The sequence below is a fragment of the Episyrphus balteatus genome, chromosome 1 (genome assembly GCF_945859705.1).
Source record: "Episyrphus balteatus chromosome 1, idEpiBalt1.1, whole genome shotgun sequence".
Lineage (NCBI taxonomy): Eukaryota > Metazoa > Arthropoda > Insecta > Diptera > Syrphidae > Episyrphus > Episyrphus balteatus.
In genome coordinates this window covers 132362902-132386660 of record NC_079134.1, presented here as the reverse complement: position 1 = coordinate 132386660, position 23759 = coordinate 132362902, and positions in this window count along the sequence as shown.

Here is a 23759-nt window from a genome sequence, read left to right as displayed (position 1 = left end):
TTAGAAGCTTTTACGCTCTCTATATGTATCTCTCGTCATTTTTGACACTTAAACTGGTGCGTACATATTATTCTTGTCATCTCTGTTATGTTGAGAGGGACTTTTTTGCTTTGGTGGTGTTATCTCTGTTTAATGTGTGATGATTAATGTTTGAATGTTTTTTTTTGCTATAGAGCTTCTCCATCTGTAAGGTAGGCATCTTGGTGAAGCTTCTTCTTTTTTTAGCCAATTAAGGCACCAAAAGTTGGGAACTTTTTATTGTAGAGGAGATTCATATTATGAGATGTGCTGACATCTGTTAGATTGTGAGCATATTTAGCATAGACAATGTACCATGAAAATAATTAGAAACCGAAATTCAAATTTTAAAAACAAAATTTCCCTAAACAGAAATTATTTGCATTTTCGTCATTTTTATATGAAAAAAGTATAAAAAAGAAGTTATTTTTGAAATTCTTTTTAATTTTTAAGTAGTTAAGTAAAGTTTAATTTTTAAGTATTTTTAAACTTGCTTACCGTATTAATGTCTATATTTTATCCAATTTCTTACCTGAAAAGAAACAAAAATATTTGAAAATAAATTCAAAATTTTATTCGTAATTAGAATATAAAAAGAATAAAAGAATAAAAGACTTTTAATCTAATTTGAAAGCCCTAGGAAAAGTTTCAGGGGATAATATTAATTTTAAGAATGTTTTGCTATTGAAATATTTTCCAATATACAATTTGGGTTAGTAAAATAAACAATGTTTAAAGTAGCTTATCACTGTACCTACTGCTTTTGACAAGTTCTACAACAACAAAATAATCATCCGATTAAAAAAAAATTTAAAACAAAAGACTTGAGCAACGAACTTGATTTATATAAATTTCATAGAATTGTTCATGAATTTGTATTTTTTTTTAGAATTTCGTCTGCCAAGCAACTTATTAAATTTTAATGATTTTTTTTAAACAAAATAGCTTTACTATAAATAAAAACTTAAAATTAAGAAAACTTGTATATAAAAATACATAATTAAAAATACTTTTTTTTTTAAATTTCGTTGATATTTTGGTTTTATGTGTTATTAAATAATTGCTACCAAATGGCATTAAGTTTTTTAAAACAAAATTATTTATAAAAAAATTGTCTGTTTCCTAATTTTCTTTTTAAAATACATCTTAGTAAAAAAAACCAAACTGCATTGTCTCTTTTATAAAAATTGATTTAAGGTATTAGTTTTTCTTTTTTTTTGCATTTTATTTATCACGTTTTCACTCTGAAAAGAGGCTTGGTGCAACCTACACTGATAAAATTAGAGGGGTTCACAAATTTTTTTTGTTGAATTTTTGTATTGATCAAAAAACTTTCAAATTGAAGATTTTATGCAAATAATTCTTAAGTATGTAGGTAGATATAAACAACTTGCTTGCATAAACTTTTACTTTTGGAATTCTTTAAAATTTCAAAATCTTTTTTTTTTTTGGAAAATGGATCAATGAATTTTTTGTTAAAGTTATGCATAAAATATAAAACGAATGACATATAATTTTTTAAAATTTTTATTAAAGATTTTTATATGTATGTTTGTATGTGTATGTAAGAAACTATTTTCAAAAAACGGATTCAGCGATTGTTATTATTTTTTTTTTCTTAAATTTATTTTTGTTATATAAGAAATTAAATGACATACTGCTTAAAAGGGAGCAAGTATGTGCAACATAGTTATGCATTTTATTTTGACGAGGTAACGTCTTATAAATCGATGAACCATGGCAGCCACCACAAAAAAATAACTCCATTTTCTAGCGTTACTCTTGAAATTTTTCGCAGTGCGGCAAAATTTAATTCAAAATTAAAAATAAACTATTAGAGATACAAAAAACTTATATAGCTTATTTGAAAGATAATCACCTAAAGCTTAATCCAAATGAAGGATTTTTAAAAATTCCGTCATTTAATAGGGTAAACAGGGGTAAAACGGAAAGATGAAATTTAAGCTAAAATCTAAACGCGAAATTGTAGAGAATTGATTTTTTTTCTATAGATAGATGAGACTAATTTAAGAATAACTGCATTTAAGAAAAAAAATTTAAAAATTTTGGAACTAAGCTATAACGTTTTGTTTGAACGTTGTACACGTGTTGGGGCTATGACAAAATGATGATTTTGGGTAGGGAACTTTTTTTTTGACATTTCTAAAGGTGCCAGATAAAAGATGAGGGAAAAAAATTAGGCTTCTAGTACGGATTATTTTTCCAAAACTCTGAGTTTCGAAATATGAGTTTTTGAAAAACACCTTGTTTTTTAGGGGTATTTTTGGGTAGTTTTTGATTTTTAGCGTTCAAAAAATCTCAAACTTACAGGACATGTAGGTTTTGGCCTTATGCATACATGTGCAAAAACTTGGAATCGTTAAGTGAGTTTTGACTGAATAACGGAAGAAACAAGTTTTTAAAAAACACGTTTTTTGACCGTTTCTAACCGATTTTCATCGTTTTTTATTTTTATCTTTTTTTCTTTAATAGATACAGGAACAAAGTATACTGAGTAATGACCATGACCACGACTAAATGTGTGCGAAGTTTCAAACATTTTCGTAAACACAATTTTGAGATAACGGTAAAATAAAATTTTAGAATTCAACAGGTTATAACTTTTGACCAAGAGCAGATAGAAATTTTATTAAACTTTTATGAGCATCCTGATACAATTATCTTTCATTTGGTATATCTCACATAACGGTAGACTAACTACAAACTACACAATGTTAAATCAAGAAACTTGCGAAAAACCTCAAAACACCAGTGGAGATCTGTTGCCCCCCGAACAGCCACCAGTGTGGGAAGTACCGTAATCTCAGTCTGGAAATTCGACATGATTGACTTTAAAAAATTCTACTTCTCGCATTTTTGAAATGAGATTGATACAACATATGAAAGGTGAAATAATAAGCTTTCACATGGTATAAAATTGTTTATAGGTTGTCAACAAAAAAATCGATTCCATAGCGTGAGAACATAAATATAAATGTTTTTTTGCTTTTTTTAGTGAAATTTGATCGAGTTCAAAAAATTCTAGCTCTTTTTGTAGATGTCTTATAGTCCTGATTAGTGATGTGCCTCGGGTATATACCAATCGGGTGGGTATTTATAAATGGGTATTTACCGGGTTTATACCGGGTAAATACCCAAACGGCGGGTATATACCCAAAATGAGGGTATTTACGATTTACAGACGAAAATGAAAAATCCCACTAGGGGGAGGAGTGATGTCAAGAAATATTTTTTGCATAAATTCCATTACATGCCCTTTAGAACGTTTTCAATCAATACTTGTATTTTTAATAAGCTTTTATTAGCTTCACTTGTAACAAACAAACTAACTAGCAATGTAATAAAATCGAAGAAGTTAATTTTGACCGACTTCCGATTATCGTATCAAGCTGAAACTTTGTACACATATGTAGTTCAGACGTCAACACAATATTTTGGTGGTCAGGGGAGGGGCGTGAGTGGGTCGAAACACCCCAAATCAATTTTAGCCTTCAACTTATTGTAACAAACGGAAGCTTAAAAACATTGAAACATTCCAAATCAATTCTTCTTCTTCCTTTTTCTCGGCGCTGTTATGATCTCGATGTCGAGGGGATCATAACTATCCCACGTAACTGCTTCACACTAGATTTTTGTATGAAATTTATTGAAGATTTCAAAACACTCCTTTTCTTGTGCAATCAGCGGATGCTGATTTATTGATCTAAAGCCAAAAAGATCCTTTCCCGTTCTAAAATCGATATCTCAGCGTCGAAATCAAACTTTAAAAAAGAAAATTTAAGCTGGATAAACAAGTTATCCGATCCATATTGGGGTTAAGCTGGAAAGATTTTTTCCAAGTTTTTAGACCAAAAAAAAAAATAAAAAATTTCCAATTTTCTTTTTTTTCGATTTAATAGGATTGAGCCGAACATGTAGCTTGAAAAAAAATCATTATGATCTCTCAAAACTAGAAACTTTAATTTTTTAATTTTAATTTTTCCGCTAGTGTCTTTAATTAAATAAAACTTTTTTATAAATAGGGCCGTTTTCAAGCCGTTTCAATTTAAGCGGATTTTGCTTAAATTACTTTTTTCTTGCTCATAACGTCATAACTCTGAAAATATCATTTAAAACTTTACATCCGTTTTTGAAAAACAAACACTAATAAACGTGGGTGAACAAAAAAATTAATTGTTTTTTCCTTCAAAATTTAACACAACAAAATAACCTCAATCAAGAAGACCGAACAAGTGTGCCCCTGTCATGTTTATATAATATAAGGAGTCTATTTCAGAGCTTAATACACTGTTTACATCAGCTTCATCAATGACTTTAAACATTAATTGCGGAGGCCTGTTGGACTTCACGAAGCATTTTTTGAACATTTACACTATTTAAACCATATAAGAAATATTTCCCGAATTTCAATCGGACTCAACTATTGGCTTTTGAGGTTGCTGATGTAGCTGATGTAGTTGATGTAGTAGCTCTGAAACAGGGCCCTGATGACAAACAATCGAATTTGTAGCGATTATAAGTAAATACCCGTTTTTACCCTCGTTTTGGTAAATACCCGGTATATACCCAGGGTATAAACCCACAAATGGTATATACCGGGTATTTGCCCATCACTAGTCCTGATCGATAGATATATTTTGAGCTAAGACAATAAGCTTTCAGATGGTATAAAATTTTGTATAGGTTGTTTGGGAAAAAAATGGAATTAATGACGTGAGAAGATGATTTTTTTGCTTTTTTTGATGAAAATGATTATTTTCAATAAATTATTTTTATACTTTTTGCGCATTGTACAAATTTAAAAATGGTTTTATTCTTAAGAAGAAATACTTGGCTTTTAAATTGCATAATTTTTTTTGTAAGTTTTTAAAAATAAAAAATTAAAATAATGAGAAAATAAAAAAGGTATTTTTTTTTTTAGCTTTTTCTTGTAAATTATGATTGTTTGAAATAAGTAAACGCTTCAATTGACTCATTTTAAACAAAAGCACACAACCTGTTTTCTGACGACGTTATCACGTAAAATCATCGTCCGTAAACCGGCTTTACAGACAACCTCTTTTTTTTAAACAAATAAAACCGATACTTAAGCTTTTTTCATGAAAATATATAAATCGTATTTTTTTTAATTTAAGGTTTTGCAGTACCCTTAATTTCCAAAAAAAAATTCACCAACAAAAAATACTTTTCTTTAAAATATAAACAGTAATTTTTTCTTGTTGGCAATTTTTCAATGCAACTAAATGTTTAATGATAAATTCAATACATATTGCATAGAAAAAATAATATATCGTGGCTGTAGTTCTAATACCTCGTAACCCAAAAGAGTCGATTTTTCAGAAGAGGCAAAAAACTAAACATGAATTGTAAGCGAAGTTCTGAAAATATCGGTTTTAGGCAAACGAGGTCTTTTTTTATTACATCCGGATTTTTTTCAGCTCTTCCGTGTACCCTTTTTTTAATTTAAATTAATATCTTTCTAGGATTCTAGGATCAACTTTAATATTTTGAAACCTTTTTGAAAACTACAATAAACCCATTTTTCGAGTGTTAAATGGAAACCGTCATTTAACAAACAATGTTTGTATATGTACGAGTGTATTTATTGTGAAGCCCAAGTGAAATAAAAATATGTGATAAACTTTTCTTTTTTTAAGACAAAGATCATTGTTTTTATTTTGCAGTCATGCCCAATGTCAACTGACAGGCGACAATATGAATCCCATCTCAACCATTCACCATTTTTAATGTCAAATAACCCAGAAAAGAATCAAATTTAAATAAACAAAAATTTTTAAGTAGAAAAATCAAAAAATCTGCATAAGTGTGAAAAAAAATCTTAAATAAATCCAATACAATAACTTTCCCTCTAAAGAAAAAAATGATGCCAATTTAACAACAAAAAATAAAAAAAATATTAAATTATTATTTTTCCAGCAATTTAAAGAAAATATTGACATATTCCAACTCTAAAAATAGAAACATAGAAAATATTTCAAGAGTAAACAAAATCAATAATTTTTATGACAGTTCATCACCCATATCAATACAGGACAGTTGTGTAGGGCTCATACATTATTCAGAACACCCAGAGTGTTTGCACTTTGAATGGAATGAAAGAAAAAATATATTCTTCTAAACCCATTATATAGGTCGGAATTGGATACATTTTCCATTAGCCAATTGACATTTTCGAATCCCACCCCCTACATGTGAATACTCAAACCTTCTAAAACTGACCAAGATGGTTTTTATGACGCCCTCAACCTCAATCAAAATCTAATTCACACATAGAAATATAATATTTTTCGACCTGTTGTGAGCAATTCTATTCAATCAGTTAGCTGAATGAGTATCAATTCGAGATATTTGCTGGTCCTGAAGTGGAAAACTTGAGATATATATATTTTTTTTCTGTGAAATAAATGTTAAAATGCAATTAATTGCGTTTATATTGTGATCTATATACAACAACTTGACATTTCACATTCACGATGTGTCAGTCACAGCATGGGTATAATATGTAATTCAAAATGTTTTCGATATTGTGTCAATCCTTGAGACCAAGCTTTTTTGTTTGTTTTCATGCAATTAATAGAGTGACCGGCTATGAATGAAAGTACAATGGCACAGACTACAGAGAAAAAAAAAAGATGTCCTTGACACTAATTGGTATTGAGCGAGTTCAAGTTTGATTTATTTTACCCAATAGATGGCTGTCATTGTGGGAGTCAAAGATATGGGTTTTCATTTTGACAAGAGAAACAAAAAGGTAAAGAAAATACAAAAAAGAGAAAGAAAACAGCTGATGATGACATATTTCGTTCTAACCAAAATCACACGTTCTATGTGGGAGGGTGGGATTGGTTGTGGTATGGAATTTACTTTTTTTGATTTATATTAACGTATTGTAGGGGAAATCCGGTAGATTTTCGACTGGTTGTTAAAGATAAAAATAAAGGAACAGTGAGTTACCACAAAAAAAAATTCAAAACAATTAAAAAGATTTTTTTCGATTTTCGGACAGCCCATCCGCTAAATTTGTTCCACTTGTTTATAACATTAACGTTGTGAAATTTAAAGAGTGTGCTGATAACAGTTCAATATTTAGGTGTTGTACGTAATCCTGATTTTTTTCTGATTTTTTGAAAAGTTGATATTTTAGTCTTTATTGTCTTTTTAAAACATGTTAAATATTTTTTTTTTTTTCGAAAAAAATGTGAGCAATAACTAATTACAACGCAGCCACAAAAAAAAAGTTCTGACCTGGAGTTGCGCTATGTTTTTCATACAGTTTTTGGGTCGCTGAAACCGAATCCGAAGACCGTTTTGCCCCATGCCATCACGTCAGGTTTTTTCTCTGATCTGGATGTGTGAATATGTTAATCATATAATTTTTGGGCCGTTGAATCCAGATGCGAAGTTAATTTTTCCCTATCACGTCGGGTTTCCAAGTTATCCTCAAAAAATGTCAAATCCAAAAAATAAAAGTTCTTATCTGGGGGTGCGAACATGTTAGTCGTATGTTTTCTAGGTCGCTTAAACCAAATCCTTAAAAAATTTCAAAACCAAAAAAAAGTAGCTTAAAAAAATTTAAGTCACTGTGGCGTATACGTATCATTTTTTTCTATTGAACAAATTAAGCCATAAATAAAAAATTTATATCACTGACTAATTTTACCCATTCATTTTTAATGGTAATTTTTATCATTATCAACATTTTAATCTTTTAAAATTTAAACTATCTCAATACACAACGGAAAAAATTAATGGGTTTAAAAAAAATAAATTTTTCAAATGGCCTTATCTTTGAAGAGCTAAAATAGAAATTCGAATCTTAAGGTCTCTTATTTTAAGTTTGTATCCCCCTTGTTGACCGTTGTGATTTTTTTTTAACAAACCCGAGTAACCACTTATATTCTTATTCAAACTAAAACTTAATTAAAAAAAAAAATGTAAACATATGCATTTTTTTAAAGTCATATCAATCTCACAGAAAGTTAAATTTGGACCTGTATCCCTTTTGATACCTCAATTTTTATAAAATTGTACAACATATTACAAACACATTGAGCCATAACTACATTATTGACTTGTAAGAGATTTCATCTCTTACATGCAATATACCTAATATATTATTTTAAATGTGACATTAATATAATAACGTACGGCAACGCTTATTTACGATATTATGTTTCATGTTCATAATCCACTTTATTATTTTTATTGAGAGCAAGAAAAGCTTTTTATAATGCATATGTTTCTATCGAAATATTAACTGTTCAAATATAAAAGAGCTTAATGCAAAATTCTTTCTCAAGAAATCGAATGATTTTTAAGCTGTTCTTATGTTAAATATTTTGTACTGTTGAATAACGTTCTTGTGAAAGCTCTCTTATCTTAAGAAAATGATTATGTTCTATGTTTAAGTCACACTCTGAATAAAGAAGTCGAATGGACAAGTTTAATGTTTCTTTTATTTTATTGCTTGCTTTATTTTTTGCCTAAGTTTAATTATTTGCATGTTTTAATAAGTTTTATTTTGCTCGCATGGTTTCGCTTTTATTGTTTTTTTAGTAAATTGTAATGAAATTAGCATGAAAGACGCTTACAATTAATCAGAAGTGAGATTAAGAACTTGAACGTAGTTTATTTGCTTAAATTTTGTCAAATTTTTTTTTGTGAAAAATCGCATGTGTAAAGATGAATGCTACTGCACGTGCGTCGAGATTTGTGGAAAATTCCACGGTTCAAAATCTTAAATTAAAATTGGCTGAAATGGATTTATCCACACTTGGCTTAAAATCTGCGCTTAAGGCACGCTTAAATGAAGCCATTGCTTTACTTGAGCCAAATGAACTCGAGGGTTTATTCCCTGCTGATGCTGTGAATGATGATGATGGTGAAGGTGACGACGATGGCGACGCTGACAATTTGGACAACGAAGAAAATTTAGTCCAACAACGATTAGATAGACTTCATGAGGTGCTTCGTAAAAAGGAAGAAATTCGGGCGCTCGAAAAACGATTGGCTGAACTAAATAGCCATAGCCCTGCTAGAGAAGTTCGTCCTACAGCTGGATGCACAGCACGTGACATCGAAGATTCGTTGCCTACGTTCTCTGGTGATGATGAATACCCGATCACAAAATGGATTGAGAATATTGAGGATGCTGTTGTCACCTACCACTTAAGTGAGTCCGAATCATTTATTTATTTTAAGCGATTGCTCAGGGGTACAGCAAAATTATTCGCAAGGTCAAAGTCATTTCGCTCGTGGATCGAGCTTAAGTCTGCGCTTTTGACAGAATTTCACCAGCATACCACCGCGACCGATGTGCATAATGCGTTGCGAAAGCGAAGGAAACATAAGGATGAAAGTTTCCAACAATACGTCCTGGCTATGCAGGAGATAGCTTCTTCAACCGAAATCGACGAGCAAGACGTGATTGCTTATATCATAAAGGGAATTCTAGATTCCGTTTTCAACAAGCAGCTTATGCTTACGGCAAACACAATAGCTGAGTTGAAAACCATACTTCGAAGATACGAAAAAATGAAGTCTGAATTTCAACCATCGACTTCCTCGTTCAATAGGCCTGTGCAGCAATCAAAGCCTTTGCCTCGAGTCGACACAAAAATTAAATGCTACAATTGCAACGAGTTGGGCCACATTTCACCAAAATGCCCAAAACCCCGTCGACCAAAAGGCTCATGCTTTCGTTGCGGTATGGTGGGCCATACTGTAAGCTATTGCCCCAAATCATCTTCTGTGCTTATGGTTCAAAAAGATAACCAACTATCTACAACCGATATTGCAACACTGTTGAATGACTTCCATGGAGTTTTGGAGTTCCAGTTTACAAGTCCTGAAGCAGAAAATGTTCGAGGTAACATGCATTTGATGACAACTATAGATACCGGCAGCCCCATCAGTTTTGTCCAACGGCGATACGTGCCACCTTTTATGAGGACTTCTTTGGAACCACCGAATTATGGTTTTTATGGTATTAATAACTCAAGACTGAATATTTTAGGTAAATTTGCATGTTTTGTTAATTTTAATTGTGAACTTGTCAATTTATGTGTTTATGTTGTTAATGATGGAACTATGAAAGATCCACTTGTCTAAGGACGAGATTTTTTGCTTAAATCTAACGTTAAATTAGTTGTTAATGAAACAAATACGAAAATTATTAAAGAACAAACAAATTATGATGAAAATGATTATGATAAATATGATGAAAAAGATTATGAAAAAGATTTTGAAAATGATGATAAAGGGTAAAAGTGGGTGAGATGGCGCGGCGGGAGGGATGGCGCACTTTAAATATTTTGTACATTTATTGCTCTAAAAATGTATGAAAATTATTTTTAGCTTTCTTTAAATATTTTAAATCGAAGTAGCCAGTATTCGTTTCTTTGACTGTGATACAAAAAATAAAAAAAAATTTCAAAGCAAATCATGTGATGATTTTTTTCGAATTTTTTTTTTTTGTTCTTTTTTTTTGTTCTGATATTTTGTGAGTCGTTGGGATCTTAGAAGCCCTTGATACACTAATACATACAAGAGTTTATAAGTTATGCATTGCATGTGAAATCTGAGCTGTAGTTCTATCTGCTTTTTATGTGTGCTTACAAATAGGAATCATGCGAAAAAAGGTGAAATGGCGCAGTTTTTTGCGGGTGAAATGGTGCATTCCGTGCTAATTTTTTTTACTTGAGTATAGTGTTAGCATGTGCCATATCACCCTCAAAATATTTTTTTTAAGTACCTACTCGTAATTTGTGTTTTCATTAAAACACAAAATTTAGAATGAGGTTGTGTATGTGAACTTTTTAAACGTTTGCATTGACATAATTTGTATTTATTGCTTCGTTGACATATAAAACATTCTTTTAACTTAAAAAACAAGTAAAAACTAAATAGCTTCAAATTTGAAGGAAAACCAACTTTTTAATCCAACATTTTTATAAAAAAGATGACTAGTTGCAATCTATTATATGGCATGCATTGGTGCTTCACTCCTGCATATCGGTTAACTATTTGTGCAATGAATGTGGCAATAGAAACCTAAAACAAACTCATGCACCATCTCACCTACCAAGGTATGCCATCTCACCCACCCTAAAGGGGGAGATGGTTTTTTTTAAGCTTTTTTGCTTTATTAATTTAAAAATATAAACTAAAAATATAAAATTCTCTAAAACATAATTATACGTTGGATATTAAATATAAAACATTTTTGCGTTGTTAGAAATATTAAATGTGGTTTACTTTGAAAAATATGCCAAAAACAAAAAAGGTATGCCATCTCACCCGCTTTTACCCAATATGATCTCGATGATTTAGATTTTGAAGACAAAATTTTAAAAATTGATGTTTGCGATGTGCATGATGATATTTCGTTAAAAATTAATGAAAATTTAAATTATTATGATAAAGTTAAAATTAAAAGTTTAGTTTCCGAGAGTGTTTCAAAAAGTAATGCAAATTATCCGGATGATTATGAAATGAAAATTGTTTTATCTGATCCTAACAGTTATTTTAATTGCGCGCCTCGACGTCTACCTTTTTCTCATAAAATTGAATTGCAAAAAATTTTAGACGATTTGCTTGCAAATAATGTAATTCGTGAGAGTAATTCTCCTTTTGCTTCCCCAATTGTGTTGACTCGAAAGAAAACAGGTGAATTGCGGCTATGCGTTGATTACCGCAATTTAAATAAAATTACCGTGAAAGATAACTTTCCATTACCACTTATTGAGGACCACTTAGATAGATTACGAAATAAAAAATATTTTTCACTCCTCGACCTCAAAAGCGGTTTTCACCATGTGAAAATGGCCGAGGACTCTATAAAGTTTACATCATTTGTAACACCTATGGGGCAATTCGAATATATGCGTATGCCTTTCGGGTTGAAAAACGCCCCCTCGGTTTTTCAACGCTTCATCAATAAAACTTTTAAAGAACTTATTGGTGATGGGAAGCTCTTAGTTTATATTGATGACTTGTTGATTGCATCCGAAACTAAAGATGAACACTTTATGATTTTGAAGAAAGTTTTAGATATTATTTCAGAAAAAAACTTACAACTACGTCTTGATAAGTGCGTATTTATGTACGAAAAAATTAAATATCTCGGGTACGAAGTTTCGGCAAATGGTATTGGTGCGAATAGTGATGGTTTAAAAGCCGTCTCGGACTTCCCCATACCAACAAATCAAAAGAAATTGCACTCATTTATAGGCCTTTGTTCTTACTTTCGCAAGTTTATTAAAGACTTTTCTTTATTAGCTCAACCTTTAAACGACCTTTTGAAAAAAGACGCGAAATTTGAATTCGGTGCAAAACAATTAGATACTTTTAATTTATTAAAAGAAAAGCTTTTGAGTGCTCCTCTTTTAAGAATTTTTAATCCTACCGCCGATACGGAACTACACTGTGACGCGAGTAGTATAGGCTTTGGCGCTGTGTTGTTGCAACGTCAAGATGACAATCAATTTCATCCGATTTTCTTTTTTTCGAAGCGTTCAACTGATCAGGAATCAAGATACCATTCTTACGAATTGGAAACACTCGCTATAATTTATGCCTTAAGAAGGTTCCGAATTTATTTAACGGGAATCAGATTTAAAATTGTCACCGACTGCAAGTCGCTGACCCAAACTCTAAATAAAAAGATTTTGAATCCGAGAATTTCTCGATGGGCCTTAGAGCTTTCAGATTTTGACTACGTCATCGAACATAGAGATGGAAAGAGGATGGGTCATGTCGACGCGCTTAGCAGGTGCCACAATATCTTAACTGTTGAAACTGAGTCCTTTGAACACGCATTGGCTGCAGCTCAAGGAAAGGATCCAGTTTTGAAAAGAATTGTTGAGATGTTGGAGCAAAGGGATAGCCCCTCTTATGAGCTTATTAATGGGCTCGTTTATCGAAAAATCAATAAACAACCATTTTTTTATGTTTCTTCAAATATGGAGAGAAATGTCATTCAAACTCATCACGAAGCATTATGCCATTTGGGTGTAGAAAAATGCTTTAATTTTTTGAGGAAAACATATTGGTTCCCTAATATGAAAAAGAAAATTAAGGAATACATAGGTAGTTGTTTAAAGTGCATGCATTTCTCTCAACCAAGCGGAAAAAAGGATACGTTGTTACATAACATCCCTAAAGGAGACAAGCCTTTTGAAACAATCCATGTTGATCATTATGGTCCTTTACCAGCTTCTACTAAAAATAATAAAAAACACATTTTTGTGATTGTTGACGGCTTTTCAAAATTTACGAAATTATACCTATGCGGTAAAAAGTACAACAACGAAAGAAGTTATTCAGTGCCTCGATTCATATTTTTCTTTTTACAGCAAACCGACTCGTATAATTTCGGATAGGGGAACATGTTTCACGTCTGATGACTTTTCAACTTTTTGCGAAAAATATGCCATTAAGCACATCAAAGTTGCAACAAGTTCACCGCAATCAAATGGCCAAGTTGAAAGGGTCAATAGGTGCCTTACCCCCATGCTTTCGAAAGAGAGTGAAATTGATTCGAGTTGTTGGGTTAAATCTTTGCAAAGCGTTGAATTTGCCTTAAACAATACAATAAATAAAAGCACAGGTGTAAGTCCGAGCATGCTACTTTTTGGAGTTGATCAAAAGGGTATTATTAAAGATAACATCAAAGATTATTTGGAAGAAAACATTATCGAACCAAAACCTAGAGACTTAAAAGAACTTAGAGCGCAGGCAAACGAAAAAACAGTTAGGAGTCAGGAAAACAATAAAATTATTTTTGATAAACGTCACAAAAATCCGATTAAATATGCAATTGGCAATCTTGTTTTAATTAAAAATACTGTAAACACTCCCGGGCTGAATAAAAAATTTCTACCTAAATATAAAGGACCTTATGAGGTCGTCAAAATTTTGCCAAACGACCGATACTTAATTAAGGATTTGAAAAATTTGCAAGTTTCTCGTATACCATACGAAGGCGTTTGCTGTCCAGAAAATATGAAACCCTATTTTTTTAAATAAGCCATCTATTTGCATGCATCAATCTTTAATAATTTTAAATCTTTTATTGCTAAATTTCTTATAATTTTTTTTTTAAATATGTTAAACTAGAAAAATGTCAATCATTATCTAAAAAACAAAAATCATCGTAATTAAATAATGTAACTAATCAAAAGAAAATGAACAAAAAAATTTTTTTTTTCAAAAGAAAACAAACGAAAACAAAACAAAATCGATTAATGAAAAAATATACAAATATTATTAGAAATCAAAGAATAATAAGTTCTGTTCAATGAAAGTAATCTTATAAATGAAAATACTGAAAAATGAAATTAATTACTATGTAAATTGAAATAAATACGGGCAATTCCATGGTAACTCACGTTACATTCACAAAAATTTCCAACACATAAATCATTTTTTTTTTGTCAATTTTAATGGAAATTGATACGAAATTACAATCCATGAATGGAGCATAACTATTACTTTCATAATTAACTAAATAAATTTACTTTATTTTTAACATTTGCTTGGGAAAAATAAAAGTTTGATGGTAACTCACGTTACAAAAATCGGACATGAATTTTAAGAGTCCGACAGTATGAAGTTTTTATGTGAAATTAAGAATCTTTATTTGTTTTTAATGAAGATTCCATACATAAAAAATTACAAGCTTTTAATATAAGTGACAAAACCAAACATTTTTCCAATATTTCGAGGAAAAATTTTAAAATATTTAGGTAACTCACGTTACATTATTTTGGTAACTCATGTTACCTGTGATTTGTGGTTGTAAATGTAAAGAAAAGATGCATTTTCACTCAAGTTTTTTTTAAATCGAATATTGTGTAACGAAGCTTGCTTAAATGTTAATTTATTTTACCAATAACGAGGGGGTGTTGTCATCGTCACTATTAGACTCATCATGTTTTTAGTTTCCTTGTTTTTCCGTCATTTTCATCTGAAATTCTTCTGTTGTTGGCAAGCTTATGCTATAAAAATGCTTTAAGATTATTATCCATAAGGGAATACAACAAAGAATCTTTGCTTGCAACTTGCAAAAAGAGTTGCTGTTTGTAAATAGTAATTTGCTAATAAAAAAAGTAAAAAATACTGCATAATTTGTTCAAAATTCGTGTCCACTTTTTCATGGAATTACCCATACACATTCATATGTATTACTAAATTTAAATGAAAAATGTACCTAATTATTAATTTTATTTAATATACCTATCTAAACTTTATTTTATAATATCTTAATATTGTATTTATGTAAAAACATGATATCGTAAATCGAGGACGATTTAACGTCAGAATGGCCGAGCTGTAAGAGATTTCATCTCTTACATGCAATATAATATATTATTTTAAATGTGACATTAATATAATAACGTACGGCAACGCTTATTTACGATATTATGTTTCATGTTCATAATCCACTTTATTATTTTTATTGAGAGCAAGAAAAGCTTTTTATAATGCATATGTTTCTATCGAAATATTAACTGTTCAAATATAAAAGAGCTTAATGCAAAATTCTTTCTCAAGAAATCGAATGATTTTTAAGCTGTTCTTATGTAAAATATTTTGTACTGTTGAATAACGTTCTTGTGAAAGCTCTCTTATCTTAAGAAAATGATTATGTTCTATGTTTAAGTCACACTCTGAATAAAGAAGTCGAATGGACAAGTTTAATGTTTCTTTTATTTTATTGCTTGCTTTATTTTTTGCCTAAGTTTAATTATTTGCATGTTTTAATAAGTTTTATTTTGCTCGCATGGTTTCGCTTTTATTGTTTTTTTAGTAAATTGTAATGAAATTAGCATGAAAGACGCTTACAGACTGTTGATCTTGAAAGTTTGATTTTCTCGAAAAGTTTTCTCTCCCTAAGCTTACGGGGTTTTCTTTTTTAGATTTTCGGAAAGTTCTTAAAAATAACTATTTGATAGTTTGGTTATTTGCAAGTTCTTAGATACACGCTACTATTTTCAAAATTCATGATCTTTGATTACAATTGAATAAGATTACATTTTTATTAGTGATGTGCATTACGCTATGATATTCATTACCACTACACAAAATATTCGAATTATCTTGTATTTTTATTCAATTGACTTTAAAAAAAAAAATTTACCGGCTAAACTGCAATATTGTTTATTCAGTTTCAAATTCTTATTTTGAATCCATTGACTTCAGACTCCACGTTGAAAAAATCATTTTTTTTAACAGAAAAGCATCATTTTCTTAGATCATCGATATCACAGCAGTCGATAATTATTGCCCAAAAAAAAACATCAATAACATTTTCCGAAAACATTCCATACATGAATTTGAAAAAAAAAGCATTGTTTTTTTTTGAGAAAATGAACGATAAACAAAAATATATGGACAGAATTTCTTATATTAATTAAGATTTTTACAGTTCAATATACCCACAAAAACTCTACAGAATTGCAATTAATCTAGCCAGCCATTTTTTGTTTTATTTTATTAAAAAAAAAATCAAAAGAAAACACTGGCCAACAATTTTCAATTTTTTAAAATTTTCCAGAAAGATTTATATCAAATTTTATAGACTTAGGTTCAGTAAGCTCAAAAATCATAATGTTTCTAGCAGCTCTAGTTTTTGAAATATTTAATTTTTCATATTTGGGGGATATTCATACTAATTTTTCAGTTTTCCTCATTTTGAGCGTTTATTCGAATTTTCCAGAAAAATTTATATCAAACTTAATGTATTAAGGGTCAGTAAACCTAAAAATCCTATTCATTTATTTCTACGACCTCTATTTTTTGAAATATTTACCTCCACATTTTTGAGGTAATTTCGTACTAATGTTAAAGTTATGCTTATTTTAAATGTTTGTTAGGCTAGGCGCACACATGCGATTTTGATCGCGCGATTATTCAGTCGCAAATTAGATGACAACAATGTTAATGACTGTAGACACAATTTTTAAATTTTTAATCGCGGGAAGCATGTGTGTTCACCGGCATTGAAATCCGTGTGATCCATTTTTGCGACTAAATAATCGAGCGACTAAAATTGCATGTGTGTGCCTAGCCTTAAGATTTTCCAGAAAATTTTTTGTCGAACCAATTGCATTTGGGCTCACTTAGCTTAAAAATCACACTGGTTGCTTTCTAGGAGCTCTAAATTTTTGGATATTTTCATTTTTTGCATTTTGGGGTAATTTTTTTTTAGATTTTATTATTACAAGAGTTTTTAAAGTTTTGCTGGAAAAATTTATTTTGAATGTATTGTATTTTGGTTCAGTAAGTAAAATAAAAATAAAAAAAAAAATTTTTTACATAAAAAAAAACTAACAAAAAAAATTTGTATGAATTTCTATGCTTTTTCATGTATGAATAAATCAAGAACTAGAGCTGCTAGAAAAAAACTAATGTTGTTTTCGGAATCAGTACCCAAAATTTAGTAAGAAATGATAAACAACACTCTGGAAAATTTGTATGTGTTGGCCAGTGTAATATTTTGCTTTGAAAACGGAACATTTTTTTTTTTTAATTTTTAATTTGTGTTATTTTTTTATTTTATGTTATTTAATATAAAAATATATTTTGTTAATGTATTAAAAAACTCTCTATTTGTTTTTAATACTTTAAAAAAAAAAAAGAATTCAAGTTTCATATCCAAATTACTATTTTCAAAAAGGAATTTATTCTCTAATAATTCATTTGCTAAATCATAAGTTTCGTAGTTTTTTTTTTTTCATACTTTTTGTTTATTATTTCCAATTATATAATTTTTAATAAGCAAAAATTAAAAGCCTATTTTAGGGAACCCAAAACCTAAAATATTCGTTTTTATTTGTTTACTTTTATAATTTAAAAGCTTCGTGAGGTAAAGTAGGAAATATATGCAACTGAGTTTTGAATTTGCTTTCATTTTCAATATATGACTTTATATTAAAAAACAAATTGTTTGAGTTCATAAAAGTTTTGAAAAGAATAATATTTGCCTCCAACCTTATCACAACATCACCTGTCTTACAGCTTATAAAACTTTTAAGAGGATTTACGCAACAAAATTACTAACTTAAAATACTCAACACGTTCATGTGTCGTATGTACCTATATCTACCGCAGTAATCCGTTAATCATACATTTTGTATCCCCGAAATAAGGATGTGCTTTGCAACAAAATCCCTTTGAAAAGTACCTACAAACATCCTGTATTTGAAACAAATATTTACAGAAATGCTTTTGAGAAAATCATTTTGACAAGATTAACACAAAGTTTCCCAAGTTTCGATTTCCATCGTTTCTGATTTAGTAAAAAAAAAAAAAACAGCTTCACCAATTTTCAATCAAGTGGTCTCCTATTCTAGGAGTAGACGTCAAATGCATTGGCTATGATCATAATAGGCACTGGGAAAACCATACTCATGTTAGTAGGTTTCTCCAGTTACTGGCTAATCAAACATGAAATAAAAAAAAAAATATTATGACAAACAACTTACAGGCAGAGTAAGAGTCCTTGAAACGATTGTGTGTGATGGCAGGGATTAGATTGACCAAGCCAAAGGATTCGATTGCATCAGAATGTTGTGTGTGAATTGATTTGATGGTGTTGCTGAAGCTGATGAAGATGACGATGATGGTGGTAGCTGGTAGGTAGGATATTGGTATTGGGACGTGCTCTACAACAGGCTATATCAGATATTGCTGTTCTATTTTACGAAGGCTAACAGCTTGGAATTGAATCCGTTTAGGAAGGCGAACATAACTGTTTGCTAAAGGACAACCGACGACGACGATGAAGAGGCACTTGTTCTATACGATGTTCCCGATGGTATAGCAATTTTACTCTGGCTAAACAAAGGGGAAGCGTTCTTTAATCTTTGAACGAACATGGAATTGCAATCGGCCAACACCTTCATTTGACATAAGAACTCAAACATGTGTGTCCTTCGACACACTTGTTTGTGAAGGAGTTTTTGTGTGTGTGAAAGTGTAAAAAGCTGTGAACTTGTTATACTAATTATACACTCCACTTTGCTTATTGGGTTGTGTTTTTTGAATACAAATTGATAAAGTCGACTGAAAGTTTCCATTTCGTCCTTGAATTTGGAAATGTTTGGCTACGCATAGAATGGCAATTGGGGAAATAGAAAGGTTGTTTTATACGTGAAAAGAAAATTTTATTGGAATATACTTTATAGATTCAATCATAATTTTACTTGTAAATTGTTACATGTAGGCAAACCGCTATAAGTACGAGTAACCTGCATAACCTTCATAAATAACATATGAATCAATTGATTCAGCAAACAACAGTCTTTTTTTATTTGTTGTCTTAAGAAATTTGTAGGTTCTTAGCAGACCTTAACTTTTTTAGGTTTTTTACCAGTTTGGTTAAATACAAAAGAAGGTCCTTTACAGATGTACAAATATTTCTGGGTTTCAAATACTCTGTAATAATTGTTTTCTTATAGCTTAAATACTTTAAGTTCAAAACAACCAAATTAGATGCACGTTTTGTGGACTTCAAAATTAATCCTTGGCAAAGTTCAATGAATAATGAAAAATCCTAATGAATCTGTTTAAGAAATCAATAATAATTCTCAAAGCATGTTGAATTGCAAAATGAAAATAACATCAAACCCTGAACAAGCAGAACCTTTTTGAGGAAAAAGGAAAGTAACTGGCTTTTTTAATTACGGTTGACGACAAATTACTTTTTGGTGAGGAATTTTTGACACATTTATTTTAGATAATTTGTCAGCAATGTTCACATAAAAACAAAAAATCAATATTAAAATACATTGTGGAAGGAAATTTGTTGTCTGGTTGTGAATTAATCATTATTATTTTTCAATTATTCAGAATTTATCATGAATTTTGAAATTGAAAATTGTGTACAACCCTTTTTTTAAGGAATTGAAGAAAAATTATATCATTCCAAGTTATTTTTGATTTAAGAATGAATTAAGGAGAAGCAAAACAAACACAGACATTAAAGTTAAGACAAATAATCCAAACAAAAGGGTAAACCAAAAATTTAGTAAAAAAAAAATAATAATAATAATAACTATACATGATTTAAAATTCTGGAGTATTTTTAATACAGCTCTTGTATTAAAGCAATTTTCAATACAAATAATATTACATTTGAATACTTTCAAAATATTAAAATTATTTTTAATTTTTTTTTTGTATTAAATTTCAATATTTAAGTATGTATTAAGTTTACTACTTGTATGTAAGTTGTAATATAATTGTATTACATTTCAATACAATTGTACTATATTTTAATATAATTGTATTACATTTTAATATAATTAATTGTATTAAAATATAATAAAGATTAAATTTTAATATGCAATACTTGAAATTTAATACATTTGGTATTAACTTCTAATATAAACTGTATTATTTTTTAATACGACTATATTAAATTTTAATACATTTTGTATCAATATCAACTAAAAAATTTTAATATTTGTCATGTATTAAATTTTAATACATTTCTAGTGTAACATTTTTAGTGTAAAGTATTAAAAAATACTCCAGAATAATAATGATAACTAAATACCGTGTAATAATAATGATATAATTAACGACATCGAATGTTCAAAAGAATTTGACTTTCTATTTGAGTTTTTTTTTCAATAATTTTCTCCAGATATCTTTTGAAGAAAAACAAAACCATTATTTACTCAAAAAAATTAAAAAGAACTCCTTAAACCAAATCGTAACAATCTATTATATATGTATATATTAAAGTTTGATTTTGTGTACGTTCGCTAACCGGCCACACCGACTGACTTATTTTCTTAAATTTTTTTTTTTATCAAAGAGACATAAGAGGAGAAGGTTTAAGGCAAAAACAATTTAAGATTTTATAGGGCAAATAGGGGTAACACGACATTGAAAAAAGAGGCTATTTTCTAAACGGTAAATCGTAAAGAGTTGACTTTTTTTTAAATGATAGACAAATTTATTAAATAGTTAAAAACGGTATTGAAAAAATTAAAAAAATTTTCAGAACCAAGTTGTGAAGGTTTTTTTGCAGTCATAGACCTTCGACAAAACACTAATTACAGGTACGCAAAATTTTGCACAGAAATTTGAGTTACACCATTAGAAAGATATTAAAAAAAAAATTAGGGGTCTAATACGGATTTTTTTCATAGGCCCTGTATTTTGAAATAAAAATTTTTGAAAAACAACTCATTTTCAGGGACATTTTTGAGTAGTCTTCTATTTTTTTGGAATTTTGAAAAGTCTGCAAAAAATCTCATTTTGCATATGCCACTTTTGCTAAAAGTTTAAAAGTTAATATTTTTAAACTCATTTTATGAACTTTTCAAGTTTGCATCCTCTTTTTCATTTGAAAGAGTCGAAAATTAGAAATAAATACAAGAAATGGCGGAACGAAGTCCGCCGGGTGAGCTAGTAAATTTATAAAATTAAGATTACCTAAAAATAACCGATTACTGTAGTCTCCACAGCCGGATAAAACGTTTTCCTGTATGTCCCCTCCCAGCACTTCGAAGGTGTTTTAGTCAGTTTAAAAAGAAAGAGCTCTATGTTCGTTTATTGCCTCTAAGGGCACGCAACACGGCAGGCAAAAGCTCTGGTTGATAAGCAGGTTTTAATTTCGGCTCCTGGTGGCACGCAGAACTGCAGGAAATTGCTCTGGTTGATCGGGAGGTTTTAATGGCACTTTTTGTTTTGTTTGGTTTCGCATGGCTATCTTATGATACTTTGTGGTATGACTGACTGCGAATCATAAAAGACAGAAAAACTAATCTTATGATTTTATCTAATATTCTTATTTTTATTTGGTAAAAGGGAATATATGTACATGTTACATACAACCCTCATATCAATCACATTATCAATTTATTTGAATTCCACTGACGAATCAGAAACAGTCTAGGAGAAAAATTAAACAAAACAATCCTTCAAAAAATAAAATAAAATTTCTTAATCTATAAAGGTTCTTGTGAAAGACCAATCTCTGGAGCAACAAACGCTGAAACCCAAGAACAGTGTCCTGTAAAATACTTTTTCTTACCCATATTGATAACTCAATACACTGAGGGAAAAGCCACCATAAAACAACGTGAAATCAATTGAAAACCACATTGATTTAACTATTATTCGGAATGATTTTTCGTTGAAGATGGACATTTTAAAATCAACGTGGAAATAAGGTTAATTTTTGATGCTTTCGTATCTTAAAGTCACATAAATCAAAGTAGTTCAAGTTTGAAACAACGACGTTTCGATTCGATTTTTTCCCTCAGTGTATCAATTAATATAATTAATTAATTATTAATTAAAACCTTAAAATTCATATTTTTACAAATGCTGGTATCATTACAAAGAAGTAAATAAACAAAACCATTTGTGTAAGCATTGAAATCAACATGCCCAAAAATAATAATTAACGCATAAAATGATTCCCTGTGGCTGTGATGTAATGTAAGACGTGGCCTTGGTTTCATATTTACTTTTTGAATATTTCCCTCAAAGTTTAATTTAAGCAACATCAGACACCAGATGTATTAAATAGGACTTTAAAATACATACCATCTGTTAAACTTAAAATATTAAATACCTATTATACGAGTGTAGCAGAACAGTTGTTTGTTTTCTTCTATTTTTTTTTTTTCATTATTTTGGTTAAGTTGAATAAAAAGATGCCTTACACCAATAATAATTGGGTTTTAAAATATATATATTATATACACTTAGAAATTCTTCGTGCCTTTCTTCATGTTATTGGTGATAAATGTCATATTTAATGAGAAAGGTAAACTTAAGGTTGAGAAAAGGGTTAATTGCATCGAAAATTTATGTTCACAAAAAAAAAAACCTTTTCTTCACAAAAGGTCGATGTAATAAGGAAGTTAAGTGGGGTTATTGAAGTCATTTACGTGGTGATTGTGTTTCCAGGAACTTAACTACCTACTTATACCGAAAAAAAAAACTCTACTAAGTGCTTTACTTTATTCCGTCTGTCGTCATACCAAAAACGTCTCCTTTTTGAACAAGTTAATCAATCAATAGTAATTAAGTAAATCGATATGTTTTTGATGGACTTTTTGCCCAGTCTTGCTTTTATTAACTTTTTCTTTTCCTTCAATGAAACTCAACCAAAAAAAAAAATTATCTTCCAGTGACATCATCACGGTTAACAACTTGATTGAGGTTAGCAATGATATTGTTCAATTAAATCTTTTGTTTCAAAAGAGAGTAAGAATTTTTTTTTCTTTTATGTAACCAGACATCTGAAATCTGATTGTTTATCAGTATTTATTTTAGTCAAGCAATGGAGAAGCACTTTTCTTTCATAATGAAATGTTTTCAAGAACATTCTTTACTTAACTGCTCTCTACTGTGTATGAATAATATATAAAGAATTAAGGTACTTTTATATAGAACATTTAAAGCAATACCTACATTAAATTGGTGTGTGATGAAAAAAATTTGATTTGTATTTCTCTTAGAATGAAAAAAATAACATTTCAAGACATTTAATTCTATTTCTAGATTTTTAATGACATTAAACCTTTAGCTTTCTTTCCTTTATATGATTTATCGGTTTTTTATCTTGTTTCTGTTTTTTTTTTATTTTTCGGAATATTTTATTATTTAAATAACAATTCTTATCATAAAAGCAAAAATTATGGGAGAGTACAAAAAGATTTTTTTTTCTT